The sequence below is a fragment of the Nerophis ophidion genome, linkage group LG08 (assembly GCF_033978795.1).
Source record: "Nerophis ophidion isolate RoL-2023_Sa linkage group LG08, RoL_Noph_v1.0, whole genome shotgun sequence".
Classification (NCBI taxonomy): Eukaryota; Metazoa; Chordata; class Actinopteri; order Syngnathiformes; family Syngnathidae; genus Nerophis; species Nerophis ophidion.
Window position 1 is genome coordinate 22,248,674 of NC_084618.1, and position 18,655 is coordinate 22,267,328.

At 41.1% G+C, this 18,655-nt stretch overlaps 1 protein-coding gene across 10 annotated transcripts in view; it reads left to right on the forward strand.

Moving 5' to 3' along the window:
* Window positions 1-18,655, forward strand: part of LOC133557515 (disabled homolog 2-interacting protein-like) — a 440,633-nt gene that overhangs the window by 267,686 nt on the left and 154,292 nt on the right. Inside the window, exon 1 of one of the 10 annotated variants that reach the window (XM_061908007.1) lies at window positions 2,317-2,684. The exons of the other annotated variants lie outside the window; for them this stretch is intronic. The gene's annotated coding sequence lies outside the window, so the exon portion shown is untranslated. Of the gene's footprint in view, window positions 1-2,316; window positions 2,685-18,655 lie in introns of those variants that run through there. 10 annotated transcript variants of the gene reach the window in all.

Here is an 18,655-nt window from a genome sequence, read left to right on the forward strand (position 1 = left end):
ATTATTTTAAAACCTCTTCTCACTCCTGCGCTTAACAAATGCATGCGGTAAAAGTAAGCATGCGCTAATTATTTTAAAACCGCTTCTTACTCCGGCACTTACCAAAGGCATGCGGTAAAAGTAAGCATGCGCTAATTATTTTCAAACCGCTTCTCACTCCGGCGCTTACCAAAGGCATGCGGTAAAAGTAAGCATGTGCTAATTATTTTAAAACCTCTTCTCACTCCGGCGCTTACCAAAAGCATGCGGTAAAAGTAAGCATGCGCAAATTATTTTAAAACCTCTTCTCACTCCGGCACTTACCAAAGGCATGCGATAAAAGTAAGCATGCACTAATTATTTTAAAACCTCTTCTCCCTCCGGCACTTACCAAAGGCATGCGGTAAAAGTAAGCATGCGCCAATTGATTTAAAACCTCTTCTCACTCCGGCGCTTACCAAAGGCATGCGGTAAAAGTAAGCATGCACTAATTAATTTTAAACCTTTTCTCACTCCTACGCTTACCAAAGGCATGCGGTAAAAGTAAGCATGCGCTAATTATTTTAAAACCGCTTCTCACTCCGGCGCTTACCAAAGGCATGCGGTAAAAGTAAGCATGCGCACATTATTTTAAAACCTCTTCTCACTCCGGCACTTACCAAAGGCATGATGCGCTAATTATTTTAAAACCTCTTCTCACTCCTGCGCTTACCAGAGGCATGCGGTAAAAGTAAGCATGCGCTAATTATTTTAAAACCTCTTCTCACTCCTGCGCTTACCAAAGGCATGTGGTAAAAGTAAGCATGCGGTAAAAGTAAGCATGCGCTAATTATTTTAAAACCTCTTCTCACTCCGGCACTTACCAAAGGCATGCGGTAAAAAATTTGAGTGTGATGTAAGCTTGGACCTTAAATCCTACTGAATAGCTCTTAACCTTCTTCCCTTTATGCGATTTCAAATTACCGGTATTGAAATCAGCCTAATCCATTTTGAAAATGATGACATCGGAAGTGTCACTCGTGACGTCACGAGTTTGACCAGGCGGTAATACTAAGCATGCGCTAATTATTTTGGGAAATAAATTATATTTATATAGCGTTTTTTTTCCTGTAGCGACTCAAAGCGCTTTACATAGTGAAACCCAATATCTAAGTTACAATTAAACCAGTATGGGTGTCACCGGGAGCAGGTGGGTAAAGTGTCTTGCCCAGGGACACAACGGCATTGACTAGGATGGCGGAAGCGGGGATCGAACCTGCAACCCTCAAGTTGCTGGCACGGCCGTTCTACCAACCGAGCTATACCCCCCCAAGCGAGTTTGGGGGGTATACTATACGCCCTGCGGAAATTCAAGGAAAAACGGTATACTAACTTACTTAGCATGGCTTTTGGGATTTCTGAAGACGAGCTAAATTTGGCTCGGTTGGTAGAGTGGCCGTGCCAGCCACTTGAGGGTTGCAGGTTCAATTCCTGCCTCTGCCAACCTAGTCACTGCCGTTGTGTCCTTGGGCAAGACACTTTACCCACCTGCTTCCAGTGCCACCCACACTGGTTTAAATGTAATTTAGATATTGGGTTTCACTATGTAAAGCGCTTTGAGTCACTAGAGAAAAAGCGCTATATAAATATAATTCACTTCACTTCACTTATTTGAAGTAAAATCATCTTGCAGTTTGAGGGAAGTTGCACCGACTTGCTTCAGACACCGGGAACGAAGGCTGACAATTGATCTAAAATCTGCAACGCGTTACAGTCGAAACTTTTTACAAACGCGCTCTTAGACGTCACAGGCGACCCGTGATCAGGTGCTTTTGTGGGGTTTTTTTGCCCAGCTCGAAGGACTTCCGCTTCCCTTCCAAGGCCCAATGTGTTTGTCTGGAATAATAGCGGCGACGTCATCAAATATGACATCACCGCAGATGTGCAGGGAGTAGGGATCGGCAACTGGGGCGCTCGCCACAGCCCCCTAGAAATAACCCCCACCGTCACCTCGGTACGGCGACCGTCCCCTGTTCAGATCCGGCGCCGGTCCCGGTTTTACAGCGGAGTCATTCTCCGGTGACAATAGGTGCCACCCCTTACCCCGACGACAACACGGCACAGCTGACAGGAGAAGCAATCCACCTCGCACTAGTGTTGACAGGACAAAGAACACCAGTGGAGCTACACGGGGGGGTGGGGGCTAAGCTGGCCTGCACCACACACGTCCCACCCCGCCGCCAGGCTCCTCCCCGCACGAGGAGACGGAGACGGGAGGCGCAGTCAATCAGTGACCGGGAAAGGGAGAGGTTGAGCCGATCTCAGTCGGCGAGCAGGGTCGGAGTGGGGGCGGTAAAGACGGCAGAGGACAAAGGGCGGGGGGGGGGACGAAACTGCAACGCTCCGCCGCAAATCCACCCGTGGAAGTGGGGCATTGTATCGCTCGCGCTCCAGCCCTGCCTTCGAGCGGCGGCAGCGGGGGGAGGAGGCGGCGGCGAGAAAGGAAGGGAGAGAGAGAGGGAGCAGAAGAGAAAGTCGAGAGCCGGGGCGAGCAACAGTCTTAAAGCGCGGTCGGAGAGAGGAACCAGCATGAGAAAAAGGACCATGGATCTGTAAAAGGAGAGCATCCATCCGTCGGCTCCCTTCCCCCCTCCAGTCCAGCCCGGCCGTCTCTCTCCGCCCGTCCTCGATCGCGCCGGGAGGGGGGGATTTTCTGACGATGCCTGGTGAGTTCCATCCCGCCGCTTGTTTGAGTCTGTGCCACGGCGGTCTTCGCAGGGGAGGGACCGGCTCCTCGCTCCATCCTTAAGGGGCATTCCAGCCTCTTCCGTCATTTCATTGCCTTCCATTCCCCTGAGGCCGGAAAGGGGCTTTTGGCCGCCGACACCCCTCGCAGAGGCCGGACTGTGTCACGCGACGTGGCCGAGCTAAAGGGCCCGGACCGGACGCGGTTCGGAACGTACCGAGGGGCGAATGGGGGATGCTAGCGGGCCGTGGACGCCGACCGCTTGCCTTGTCGCTTCCCGTCCGCAGGGAGGGTTTTGAAGTGCTACTTTCAGGGCTTAGTCAACACTGATGAGTCATGGTTTGCCGGTCCACTTCAGCGTTTCAGTGTCCCCTCGTACTTTGCTGATTTGACGGCAACTTTTAGTGATGATGACAATATCCTCCTCTGGAATATTGATGACTAGCATCCACCTTCTGTCACTAGGTAGTACATGGTCCCGCTACCCTGGTAGCATCTTGTTGTCCGCTATGTTTGATAGGTATAAATAAGCCGTGGTATGCAAGCTAAGGTCTAAAGGTCAACTTGTTTGTTGCTGCAAAGCCAAGGGACTTGAGTCCAAATCTCTCGTTACAGGTTTTACAGCTGCCGTATCATCCTGCTGTTAGCGATATCACAGCAGGCACAAGACATTGAAACGACGTTGAGAACTTGTTAAATTAGGTCCTGATGTTGAGAGACTCAAACCTAACGTTGAAACAACATGCTTTTTGACGACGTTAAATCAACGTCGGGTTCTGAGGTTAACTTGACCATTGACATTTGGTTATTTCCCAACCTATGTTCTACAACACAAATACAACGTTGAAACAACATTCTTTTGACAAAAGTCGGGTTGTGACATTAACTTGACCATTGAATTCTGGTCATTTTCCAACCAATGTTCTACAACACAAATTTAACGTTGAAACAACATGCTTTTGACGAAAGTTGGGTTCTGACGTTGACTTGACCATTGAAATGTGGTTATTTTGCAACCATTGTTCCACAACGCAAATACAACGTTGAAACAACATGCTTTTTGACGACGTTAAATCAATGTCGGGTTCTGAGGTTAACTTGACCATTGACATTTGGTTATTTCCCAACCTATGTTCTACAACACAAATACAACGTTGAAACAACACTCTTTTGACGAAAGTTGGGTTCTGACGTTGACTTGACCATTGAAATGTGGTTATTTTGCAACCATTGTTCCACAACGCAAATACAACGTTGAAACAACATGCTTTTTGACGACGTTAAATCAATGTCGGGTTCTGAGGTTAACTTGACCATTGACTTTCGGTAATTTCCCAATCAATGTTCTACAACACAAATACAACGTTGAAACAACATGCTTTTGACGAAAGTTGGGTTCTGACATTGACTTGACCATTGAAATCTGGTTATTTTGCAACCATTGTTCCACAACGCAAATACAACGTTGAAACAACATGCTTTTTGATGACGTTAAATCAATGTCGGTTCTGAGGTTAACTTGACCATTGACATTTGGTTATTTCCCAACCTATGTTCTACAACACAAATACAACATTGAAACAACACTCTTTTGACGAAAGTTGGGTTCTGACGTTGACTTGACCATTGAAATGTGGTTATTTTGCAACCATTGTTCCACAACGCAAATACAACGTTGAAACAACATGCTTTTTGACGACGTTAAATCAATGTCGGGTTCTGAGGTTAACTTGACCATTGACTTTCGGTAATTTCCCAATCAATGTTCTACAACACAAATACAACGTTGAAACAACACTCTTTTGACGAAAGTTGGGTTCTGACGTTGACTTGACCATTGAAATGTGGTTATTTTCCAACCATTGTTCCACAACGCAAATACAACGTTGAAACAACATGCTTTTTGACGACGTTAAATCAATGTCGGGTTCTGAGGTTAACTTGACCATTGACTTTCGGTAATTTCCCAATCAATGTTCTACAACACAAATACAACGTTGAAACAACACTCTTTTGACGAAAGTTGGGTTCTGACGTTGACTTGACCATTGAAATGTGGTTATTTTCCAACCATTGTTCCACAACGCAAATACAACGTTGAAACAAAATGCTTTTTGACGACGTTAAATCAATGTCGGGTTCTGAGGTTAACTTGACCATTGACATTTGGTTATTTCCCAACCTATGTTCTACAACACAAATACAACGTTGAAACGACATTCTTTTGACAAAAGTCGGGTTGTGACATTAACTTGACCATTGAATTCTGGTCATTTTCCAACCAATGTTCTGCAACACAAATTTAACGTTGAAACAACATGCTTTTGACGAAAGTTGGGTTCTGACGTTGACTTGACCATTGAAATGTGGTTATTTTCCAACCATTGTTCCACAACGCAAATACAACGTTGAAACAACATGCTTTTTGACAACGTTAAATCAATGTCGGGTTCTGAGGTTAACTTGACCATTGAATTCTGGTCATTTTCCAACCAATGTTCTGCAACACAAATTTAACGTTGAAACAACATGCTTTTGACGAAAGTTGGGTTCTGACGTTGACTTGACCATTGAATTTTGGTCATTTTCTAACCAATGTTCTACAACACAAATGCAACGTTGAACTAGCATGCTTTTTGACGATGTTTAATCAATGTCTGGTTCTGACGTTGACTTGACCATTGACTTTCGGTAATTTCCCAACCGATGTTCTACAACACAAATACAACGTTAAAACAACATGCTTTTGACGAAAGTCGGGTTCTGACGTTGACTTGACCATTGAAATGTGGTTATTTTGCAATCAATATTCTACACGACAAATACAACGTTGAAACAACATGCTTTTTAACGACATTTAATCAATGTCGGGCTCCGACGTTGATTTGACCATTGAAATGTGGTAATTTTCCAACCAATGTTTTACAACACAAATACAACGTTGAAACAACATGCTTTTTGACGATGTGTAATCAATGTCGGGTTGTGATGTTAACCCTGTTAACCATTGAAATTTGGTTATTTTGCAACCAATTTTCTACAGCACAAATACAACGTTAAAACAACATGCTTTTGACGAATGTCGGGTTCTGACGTTGACTTGACCATTGAAATGTGGTTATTTTGCAACCAATATTCTACAACACAAATACAACGTTGAAACAACATGCTTTTTAACGACATTTAATCAATGTCGGGCTCTGACGTTGATTTGACCATTGAAATGTGGTAATTTTCCAACCAATATTCTACAACACAAATACAACGTTGAAAAAACATGCTTTTTGACGATGTTTAATCAATGTCGGGTTGTGACGTTAACCCTGTTAACCATTGAAATTTGGTTATTTTGCAACCAATGTTCTACAACACAAATACAACGTTGAAACAACGTGCTTTTTGGCGACGTTTAATCAATGTCGGGTTCTGACGTTGACTTGACCATTGACTTTCGGTAATTTTCCCAACCAATGTTCTACAACACAAATGCAACGTTGAAACAACATGCTTTTTGACGACGTCTAATCAATGTCTGGTACTGACGTTAATTTGACCATTTAAATTGTGTTATTTTGCAACCGATGTTCTACAACACAAATACAACGTTGAAACAACATGCTTTTTGACAACGTGTAATCAATGTTGGGTTCTGACGTTGATTTGACCATTGACTTTCGGTAATTTCCCAACCAATGTTCTACAACACAAATACAACGTTGAAACAACATGCTTTTGACGAAAGTCGGGTTCTGACGTTAAATTGACCATTGAAATGTGATTATTTTTCAACCAATATTCCACAACACAAATACAACGTTGAAAAAACACACTTTTTGACGACGTGTAATCAATGTCGGGTTCTGACGTTGATTTGACCATTGAATTTGGTCATTTTCCAACCAATGCTCTACAACAGAAATACAACATTGAAACAATATGGTTTTTGGCGACGTTTAATCAATGTCGGTTTCTGACGTTAACTTGACCATTGACATTTGGTTATTTTGCAACCTGTGTTCTACAACACAAATAAAACGTTGAAACAACACACTTTTTGACGACGTGTAATCAATGTCGGGTTCTGACGTTGACTTGACCATTGACTTTCGGTAATTTCCCAACCAATGTTCTACAACACAAATACAACGTTGAAACAACATGCTTTTGACGAACGTCGTGTTCTGACGTTGATTTGACTCTTGAAATGTGGTTATTTTGCAACCAATGTTCCACAACGCAAATACAACGTTGAAACAACATGCTTTTTGGCGACGTTTAATCAATGTTGGGTTGTGACGTCAACTTGACCATTGAAATTTGGTTATTTTGCAGCCAATGTTCTACAACGCAAATACAACGTTGAAACATAAATGTTTTTGACGACGTGTAATCAATGTTGGGTTCTGACGTTAATTTGACCATTGAAATTTGCTTACTTTGCAACCAATGTTCTGAAACACAAACACAAATTCAACGTTGAAACAACATGCTTTTGACGAAAGTAGGGTTCTGACATTGACTTGACCATTGAAATGTGGTAATTTTACAACCAATATTCTACAACACAAATACAACGTTGAAATAACATGCTTTTGACTACGTTTAATCAATGTCGGGTTTTGACGTTAACTTCACCATTGAAATGTGGTTATTTTGCAACCAATGTTCCACAACACAAATACAACATTGAAACAACATGCTTTTTGACATCATTTAATCAATGTCGGGTTCTGACGTTAACCTGACCATTGACTTTTGGTCATTTCCCAACCAATATTCTACAACACAATTACAACGCTGAAACAACATGTTTTTCTGAAGCAATTAATCAAAGTCGGGTTCTGACGTTGACTTGACCATTGAAATGTGGTTATTTTGCAACCAATGTTCTACAACACAAATGCAACGTTGAAACAACACACTTTTTGACGACGTGTAATTAATGTCAGGTTCTGACGTTGATTTGACCATTGACTTTCGGTAATTTCCCAACCAATGTTCTACAACACAAATACAACGTTGAAACAACATGCTTTTGACGAATGTCGGGTTCTGACGTTGACTTGACCATTGAAATGTGGTTATTTTGCAACCAATATTCCACAACACAAATACAACGTTGAAACAACATGCTTTTTGTCGATGTTTAATCACTGTCGGATTCTGACGTTAACTTCACCATTGAAATGTGGGTATTTTCCAACCAATATTCCACAACGCAAATACAACGTTGAAACAACATGCTTTTTGACGACGTTTAATCACTGTCGGGTTGTGACGTTAACTTGACCATTGAAATGTGGTAATTTTCCTATCAATAATCTACAACACAAATACAACGTTGAAACAACATGCTTTTTCTGAAGACGTTTAATCAAAGTCGGGTTCTGACGTTGACTTGACCATTGAAATGTGGTTATTTTGCAACCAATGTTCTACAACACAAATAAAACGTTGAAACAACACACTTTTTGACAACGTGTAATCAATGTCGGGTTCTGATGTTGATTTGACCATTGACTTTCGGTAATTTTCCAACCAATGTTCTACAACACAAATACAACGTTAAAACAACATGCTTTTGACGAAAATCGGGTTCTGACGTTGACTTGACCATTGAAATGTGATTATTTTGCAACCAATGTTCCACAACACAAATACAACGTTAAAACAACATGCTTTTTTACGACGTTTAATCAATGTCGGGTTTTGACCTTTGAAATTTGGTAATTTCTCAACCAATGTTCTGCAACACAAATGCAACGTTGAAACAACATGCTTTTTGACAACGTTTAATCAATGTCGGGTTGTGACGTTAACTTGACTATTGAAGTTTGGTTATTTTGCAACCAATATTCAACAACACAAATACGTTGAAACAACATGCTTTTTGATATTTAATCAATTTCGGGTTCTGACGTTAATTTGACCATTGAAATTTGGTTACTTCTCAACCAATGTTCTAAAACACAAACACAAAGTCAACGTTGAAACAACATGCTTTTGACGAACATCGTGTTCTGACGTTAACTTGACCATTGAAATGTGGTCATTTTCCAACCAATGTTCTACAACACAAATACAACGTTGAAACAACATGCTTTTTGACGACGTTTAATCAATGTCGGGTTCTGACTTTGACTTGACCATTGAATTTCGGTAATTTCCCAGAGCGGTATGCATCGGAACTCACGAAAGGATCGTAGTGTTCTTTGGTTCGGTATTCGTGTCATATTGGGATATGTTGTTACCTGTGGTCAAGAGCTATAACAAACCTCCACTCTCCTCGTCGGACTTGCCGCCAGATTTTGTAATGTTCGTTGGAATTACGGAAACTTTCTGAGGTGGCTCCACAATATCTGTGAACAGAAAAGAGTAAGAAATTAAGTAAATAAGCAAGTGGACTGGACTCACCGTTATGTTAGATCCACTATGGATTGGACTTTCACTGTATCATGTTAGACCCGCTCGACATCCATTGCTTTCGGTCCCCTGGGGGGGTTGCCCACATATGCGGTCCTCTCCAAGGTTTCTCATAGTCATCATTGTCACTGTCACCGACGTCCTACTGGGGTGAGTTTTTCCTTGCCCTTATGTGGCCTCTACCGAGGATGTCGTTGTGGTTTGTGCAGCCGTTTCAGACACTTGTGATTTAGGGCTATAGAAATAAACATTCGTTGATTCATTGATTGAAGTAAGTAAGAGTAATTAAGTAAGTAAAGCTGGAAACATCTGCGATGAGGTGGCGACTTGTCCAGGGTGTACCCCGCCTTCCGCCCGATTGTAGCTGAGATAGGCACCAGCGCCCCCCGAGACCCCAAAGGGAATAAGCGGTAGAAAATGGATGGATAGATGGAAGCTGGAAACATACAATCGAGCAAAAAGCCTTTGGTTAGATCATGGGTGTCAAACTCTGGCCCGCGGGCCAAATTTGGCCCGCCGTGTAATTTAATTTGGCCCTTGAGGCAATAATAAATTAACATTAGAGCTGTAATTCTCATACTTGCCAACCCTCCCGATTTTTCCAGGAGAATCCCGAATTTCAGTGCCTCCCCCGAAAATCTCCCGGGGCAACCATTCTCCCGAATTTCCACCCGGACAACAATATTGGGGGCGTGCCTTAAAGGTACTGCTTTTAGCATCCTCTACAACCTGTCGTCACGTCCGCTTTTACTCCATACAAACAGCGTGCCGGCCCAGTCACGTAATATATGCGGCTTCTACACACACACAAGTGAATGCAACACATACTTGGTCAACAGCCATACAGGTCACACTGAGGGTGGCCGTATAAACAACTTTAACACTATTACACCACACTGTGAACCCACACCAAACAAGAATGACAAACACATTTCGGCGGAACATCCGCACCGTAACACAACAGAACAAAGTTCAGTTTAGAATTTTGGCACACTCTGTATTTTAGTTTGACACCCCTGGGTTAGATGAAGAATTAGAATTCTGGAGACTAGCCCCACGGATTTAAAACTACGCCAACTTTTTTCCAGTGACGGCATTGCATCGAATCTCCTTGAGGCAGACCAGACATCAACTGGTATTTATATGCAGCGTGTACCCCCTGGGCCCGTGGGGGAGGAAGTATGAGAAAACACTTTTATGCGCATGAATGGGTGTGCACAATTGAAGCGGCTATTTGGAATCATCGGACGAGCTTAAGGTGTCCCGCTTTAGGAGCGATGGCGGCAAAGTCGGAGCAAACGGGGAAGCAGAACGGGAACGAGGAAGTCGATAAGATGAGTAACAAAGCAAAGGTGCGTGACTCACCGGGTTACGCACCAGCTGTTTTTAGAATGAAGTTGGATGGAATCTGTACCTGTCTCCATTCAAGTTCACGTTTAATTTCGCAAACCGTAGTAAGCAAACTGTGAAGACCTACTGTAAGACCTAAAGACCTAGCTACCTACCTAAACTGTAAGAATTTCCCGTGAATTGATTAGCGTGGACCCCCGACTTAAACAAGTTGTAAAACGTATCCGGGTGTTCCCATTTAGTGATCGATTGTACAGAATACCGTATTTCCTTGAATTGCCGCCGGTGCGCTAATTAATTTAAAACCTCTTCTCATTCCTGCGCTTACCAAAGGCATGCGGTAAGGGTAAGAATGCGCAAATTGTTTTAAAACCTCTTCTCACTCCGGCACTTACCAAAGGCATGCAGTAAAAATTTGAGTGTGATGTAAGGATACCATCATGAAAAGCACATTTAATTTAAAAAAAACGTTATTATGGTGTTACCTTTACTTATAAATGAAGTCCATGCCAGCTCCTTCTGATCAAAAGCATCGATAACTTGTTTATAGAAGTCTTCCTTATCTTTCTTCAGTTTGACTGGCAGCTATCGCCGTCAGTGTGTGAATGGGTGAATGTGGAAATAGTACCTTGAAGGTACCATCAATCAGTGGTCCCCAACCAACGGGGCGTGGCCCGGTAACGGGCTCGATTGGTACCGGGCCGCAGAATAATTTTGTATTATTATTATTTTTATTTTATTTATTTTTTTCATTTTTATTAAATCAACATAAAAACACAACATACACTTACAATTAGTGCACCAACCCAAAAAACCTCCCCTTTTCATGACTAAACAAAAAACTAACAAAACAAAACTCAGGCAGCGGCTCGATTGGTACCGGGCCGCAGAATAATTTATTATTATTGTTATTTTTTTTTTTTTTTTTTTTTTTTTTTATTAAATCAACATAAAAAACACAAGATACACTTACAATTAGTACACCAACCCAAAAAACCTCCCTTTTTCATAACTAAAAAAAATTAAATATATATAAAAAAACTAACAAAACAAAACTCGGGCTGCAGAATAATTTATTATTATTATTTTTTATTTTTATTTTTTATTTTAATTAAATCAACATAAAAACACAAAATACACTAACAATTAGTCCACCAACTCAAAAAACCTCCCTTTTTCATGACTAAAAAAAAACAAAAAAACAAACAAAACAAAACTCGGGCCGCGGCTCGATTAGTACCGGGCCGCAGAATAATTTTGTATTATTGTTTTTATTTAAAGATTTTTTTTAAAGTATTTTATTATTATTATTACTATTAATTAAATCAACATAAAAACACAAGATGCACTTACAATTAGTGCACCAACCCGAAAAAACTCCCTTTTTCATGACTAAAAAAATAAAAGAAAAAAAAAACAAAAAAACAAACAAAACAAAACTCGGGCCGCGGCTCGATTGGTACCGGGCCGCAGAAGAATTTTTTATTATTATTTTTATTTAATTATTTATTTTTTAAATGTTTTTGTTTTATTATTATTTTTAATTTTTTTTTATTAAATCAACATAAGAACACAAGATACACTTACAATTAATGCACCAACCAAAAAAAACTCTCTTTTTCATGACAAAAAAAAAAAAAAAAAATTTTACAAATAAAAAAACTAACAAAACAAAACTCGGGCCACTGCTGCAGAATAATTTATTATTATTTTTTTATTTATTTATTTATTTTAATTAAATCAACATAAAAACACAAGATACACTTACAATTAGTCCACCAACTCAAAAAACCTCCCTTTTTCATGACTAAAAATATAAATAAAATTTTTTTTAAAAACTAACAAAACAAAACTCGGGCCGCGGCTCGATTGGTACCAGGCCACAGAAGATTTTTTCATTATTATTTTTATTTAAAGATTTTTATTTTTTTTATTTTTTTATTTTATTACTATTATTTGTTTTAATTATCAACATAAATCAACATAAAAACACAAGATTCACTTCCAATTAGTGCACCAACCCAAAAAAACGTCCTTTTTCATGACTTAAAAAAAAAACAACAACAAAAAAAAAAAACTCAGACCGCGGCTCGATTGGTACCGGGCCGCAGAAGAATTTTTAATTATTATTTTTATTTAATTATTATTATTTTTATTTTTTTTAATTATTATAATATTTTTTTTATTTTTATTAAATCAACATAAAAACACAAGATACACTTACAATTAGTGCACCAACCAAAAAAAAACTCCCTTTTTCACGACAAAAAAATAAAAAAAACAACAACAAAAAACAACAACGTGCCGCAGGAAAAATGATCAAGCATTGACCGGTCCGCAGCTACAAAAAGATTCGGTACCACTGCCATAAATTGTCGTAGTGGTTTGTGCAGCCCTTTGAGACACTAGTGATTTAGGGCTATATAAATAAACATTGATTGATTGATTGATAAATAATTCCCGAGCGCGGCTACCGCCGCTGCCCACTGCTCCCCTCACTCACCTCCCAGTGGGTGATCAATAATAATTTCGCCAGTGTGACAATCATTGGTACTTTAACTTAAAATGTCATTGTTGATCATATTTGCTGTGTGGGATACTTTTCTTGTCACCTTATTCGTATTTGACTTTATTAAATGTATTATTATTTGGCGCAGCCGGACCGGAGCAGGAAGGGATGGAAAGGGGGGTAAAAAAGGAAGACATAGGGTTAAATTGCGGGGTTCAGATCGAGACACAACAACAACAACAGAACGGAATAGAACAGAACAATAGAAATAGCACTATTGATAACGAGTAGTAACAATAATTACCTCTATTATCAACAATACACTTGTTTTAAAATGTAACAACACCACGCCTACCGTTAAGCATGGTGGTGGTGGTATTATGTTCTAAGCCTGTTTTTGCTGCCAATGGAACTGGTGCTTTACAGAGAGTAAATGGGACAATGGAAAAAGGTGGATTACCTCCCAAATTCTTCAGGACAAGCCCGGAGGTTGGGTCTTGGGAGCAGTTGGGTGTTCCAACAGGACTATGACCCCCAAACACACGTCAAAAGTGGTAAAAGGAATGGCTAATTCAAGCTAGAATGAATGTTTTTCGAATGGCCTTCCCAGGGTCCTGACTTAAACGTGTGGACAATGCTGAGGAAACAAGTCCATGTCAGAAAACCAACACATTTAGTTGAACTGCACCTTTTTTGTCAAGAAGCTTCTGGTCGAGTTTTTGACCACTTCTCTCTTGACAAAGTTGGTGCAGTTCAGCTAAATGTGTTGGTTTTCTGACATGGACTACTTTCTTCAGCATTGTCCCCACGTTTAAGTCAGGACTTAGGGAAAACCTTAATTTTAGCCTAATTTAGCCATTCGTTTACCACTTTTGACAATGTGTTCGGGGTCATTGTCCTATTGGAACCCCCAACTGCGCTAAAGACCCAAACTCCCGGCTGATGATGGTAGGTTGTCTTGAAGAATTTTGAGGTAATCCTCCTTTACTCTCTATAAAGTAACAGTTCCATTTGCAGAAAAACAGGCCCGGAGCATAATACTACCACCACCATGCTTGTTGGTAGGAGTGGTGTTCCTGGGATTAAAGACCTCACCTTTTCTCCTCCAAACAAATTGCTGGGTATTGTGGCCAAACAGCAACATTTTTATTTCATCTGACCACAGAACTTTCCTCCAGAAAGTCTTATCTTTGTCCATGTGATATCAGATGTATACGCATATATGCATGTATATATATATATATATATATATAGAGTATCGCTTTTTTGCGAAGACTGTCGTAGCCCAATATTGGTATTGTTCCTCTACATTGTTGAATCTTTACCTAACCTCTGAGGACAAAGCTACGAACAATGGTAGACCGGGCTTCCTGCTCCGCCGCTCCCAGTCTGTGGAACGCTCTCCCTGACCACCTGAGGGCACCACAGACTGTGAATGCTTTTTAAAAAGGCTTAAAAACCTTTCTTTTTTTTTTTTTAGATATATGCATACTAGTTCTAGCTTTTTTTTTTAATTATCTTTTTATTTATTTATTTAATACACTGTAGCACTTTGAGGTTGTTTTCTCGATTACAAGTGCTTTTTACAAATAAAATACATTACTCTTATTATTATTATTATTATTATTAACTGTTGTGTTGACGGCCTGCATTTAGCGACACAATGCCTCAATCATCCTCCCCACTCCTCAGTCATGGTATCATCGAGTCCCATCCCGGAGTAACCGCTCTATCAGAGACGAATCTGCGATAGGAATTAGTTCCCCTCAGAGCTGATGAACTGGAGCGGAGCACATTAGATGGGATGCCAGTGCTGCCTTCGACTAAGGGGTCAACAGGTCATAACCGCTGGCGGTTTAGAGGAGGGGGTGTGGGGGGTTGGGGCGATGAAAGTGGTGGATGTTGGAATATTTACACTAGGGTTGGTAGAAGCGACATTATTCTGGCACCATGACGGACTTGACGTCTGTTTCTGCCAAAAAAGCAATCGCTTGATTACAACGGGCTGACGCAGACCCCTCCACGCTAACCAACGCGCTTTTAGATCCGATGCCGTCCGCTAATCTCCGCCTTATGCACACGCCTGTAATCCCTTGCAAAAACCGGGGACGGCTTTAGCCTTCGGATGGGCGAGGTGGATCCTTTAACATCTGCTCAGCAGATATCGACAGAGCGGCACGAGATCTCATCGATCGGGCTCCTTCTTTACGATCACTAGTCACCGGGTCCTGGGAGAAAGTATTGATAAGGACTCGGATTGGGTGGGTTTTTTTTTCCCGATCACATGGCCCACTTAATGTATTAAATGTTGTCTTTGGACACAGTTGAACTAAACAGAACCGAAAGCCGGGGGAGGGCTGAAACTAACACCTTATTGACTTTATTGACTAATAAGGGAGTAAACAAGTGCAATGAAGAGACCCTGCCCCAAGTGGAGGAGTTCAAGTACCTCGGAGTCTTGTTCACGAGTGAGGGAAGAGTGGATCGTGAGGTCGACAAGCGGATCGGTGCGGCGTCTTCAGTAATGCGGACGCTGTATCAATCCGTTGTGGTGAAGAAGGAGCTGAGCCGGAAGGCGAAGCTCTCAATTCACCGGTCGATCTACGTTCCCATACTCACTTATGGTCCTGAGCTTTGGGTTATGACCGAAAGGACAAGATCACGGGTACAAGCGGCCGAAATGGGCTTCCGCCGCCGGGTGGCGGGTCTCTCCCTTAGAGATAAGGTGAGAAGCTCCGCCATCCGGGAGGAGCTCAAACTAAAACTAAAGCCACTGCTCCTCAACATCGAGAGGAGCCAGATGAGGTGGTTTAGGCATCTGGTCAGGATGCCACCCGAAAGACTCCCGAGGGAAGTGTTTAGGGCACATCCAACCGGTAGGAGGCCATAGGTAAGACCCAGGACACGTTGGGAAGGCTATGTCTCCCATTTGGCCTGGGAACGGCTCGGGATCCCCCAGCAAACGCCTCCCTAGGGAGATGTTTAAGGCACGCCCAACCGGTAGGAGGCCACGGGCAAGACCCAGGACACGTTGGGAAAACTATGTCTCCCGGCTGGCCTGGAAACGCCTTGGGATTCCCCGGGAAGAGCTGGACAAAGTGGCTGGGGAGAGGAAAGTCTGGGCTTCCCTGCTTAGGCTGCTGCCCCTGCGACCTGACCTCGGATAAGTGGAAGAAGATGGATGGATGGATGGACAAGTGCATTGACTCCAGTCAGCTGTGTTTGGCATGTTGTTCTATTCAAGCACGCCATCGCTAAATGTAAAGAAAAACAGCAACACGGGTTGCACGCTTTTCATTTTTCTTTCATTTTCACAACCATTACCGGCAGTAGTTTGGGATGTTTACCCTTCTTTTTTATTTTTATTCATACTTTAACATGTACAAGACAAAGAAGAACTGAAATTACATTTGCGCCACAGTCCCACTAAGATCAGACATATGTTACAGGCAGACAAGAACAGGTCCGCCAACGGATCAGCCTCTTGCGGCGCTCCTTAAAAAACGTGGGAAAAAGGTGAAATTGGGGGAAGAGTAAAAAAAATATCAGTCAAAGGCTGGACCCTCGGGAGGGGGCTCCAGATTGAGTCCAAGGGAAAAAACAAATTTACATATAATCACAACAACTCGCAATAGTTGGGGGAGGGGGAGTTGGGGCCCTGGGGTCCTGCCTGCTGATATAAAGCGCTACTCAGCCGTCCATCCTCCCATAGGGGAATCAAGGGGTGGTGAAGGCGTTGGGTGGGGGTGGGAGTGTGTTTTTGTATGTATGCCCATTATATTTGTGTGTAGTGGTGTGGTGTCCAAAGGCCTGGGGCCATTCTGCATGCGGTGCAAGCAAAGTTCGACTTCCAGGTGTCGTTTAGGAGGGGAGGAAGGGAGGTTAAAAGCGTCCATGTTTGCGAGTCCTCGGGGGATGTTTTCAGAACAACCTACTCCTGTTGTTGCAACGTCAAGGCCGTTCGAGGGAGTCAAATCGTATATCTCTAACTTTTTTAAAGTGCAGTTATTATAAAGCTCTTCTATTTGATTGGGGACGGCTTGAGGGCAGCTCCCGCCATCAGTGTGTGAATGTGTGTGTGAATGGGTGAATGTGGAAATAGTGTCAAAGCGCATTGAGTACCTTGAAGGTAGAAAAGCGCGATACAAGTATAACCCATTTGCCATTTGTTCCAGGGGGAAGCACATTCATTTTTGGTGTGACATGCAGCCTTTTTGTAAGAAGGGAACCTCGATTCATGAGCTTAATTTGGTTTGTTTAAAAAGGGGTTGTCAATCAAAGTTCGTATAGTAAAGCAAATGTGTCTATAAGAAACAATATAAATAGGAATAATGAGTTCGGCCTCGACAAAAGTCCATATTTAAGTGACAGTTTGTACACGTTGTACACAATACCAAGTTCTATACAGGACTGTATACCAAGAAAAACAAAACAAGGACGTCATGGATGAACCTTCTCTTTATTATCAAGCCAGCGTCTGTATGCCATACTCTGCCAACACGCAGAAGTCCCTTTGGCGCACTCACAAACGATCAGAAATCACAAAAGTCCTTAACGTTAACAACTATAGAATTAAAAAAACATTTTAAAAAGTCATATAGGTCTACATTATATTGGCAAAAAATGAGGCTGAAAGACAGAGGAGAAGCCGGGAAGGAGGCGTCGCTGAACCAGAGGTAGCTAGCTCTATTCCTCAGTTGTGAAATAGGTAGGGCCGAAAGAATTTAGGTACCGCACGATTCGATTAAATTTGTATTCTCGATTCAAAATCAATGTATTTTTAATAACATTGAATGCCATTTCTGTGATTAACTACATTCCTCCATAATATACGTTTCTATATTACTTAATAGAAATCTAGTTTTGTCTAGTAAAATTCTACCCAAAGATTTAATAAAGTCAAGTGCAAATAAGGCAATAAAAATATCCCACACTTTTCTTTTCTAAAGTAAATATTTACGGCAGTCATGATCACAAACTTATGGCCCGGGGGCCACATCATTTAAAGTGGCCCCTGAAAGCCCTGAAATAATAGGAGCCAATAAAGCATTTTATCATTTTACTAAATGTGATCTTTTCATAGTGACGGGCAGAAAAACATGTATTGCATGCTTTTGAGTATATTTTAAATGTCATTATCAAATAATGCAAAAAAAACACTATCATTAATTTCAAACTTTTTGAAAAAATAAACAAAATATATATATATGCTTGAGTTACAGCATATCAAAGCAATTCATCAAATTGTGCACTGTAGAAATTACAAATTTTACATTAAAAAAAAAAAACTGGCGGCTCAGTTGCCAAGATTTTAAAGTTTGAAAAAAAAACTATAGTAATGTTTTTCCATTTGTATGTATGTATGTATATATGTATGTAAAAACCATCGTAAATTTTACGGTAAAATTGTGGCGACTCCGCTGCCATTTTTTTATTATTTTATTTTTTTTACTAAAAAAATTCATTTTTTTTTTTTTTTACAGATTATGTAATACAAATATAATAATCAAATGCACAGCGGTTAATTTCATAATATCATGAGGTCATTCTTGTGACGTGAAGTGAATTATATTTATATAGCGCTTTTCTCTTGTGACTCAAAGTGCTTTTGCATAGTGAAGTGAATTATATTTATAAAGCGCTTTTTCTCAAGTGACTCAAAGCACTTT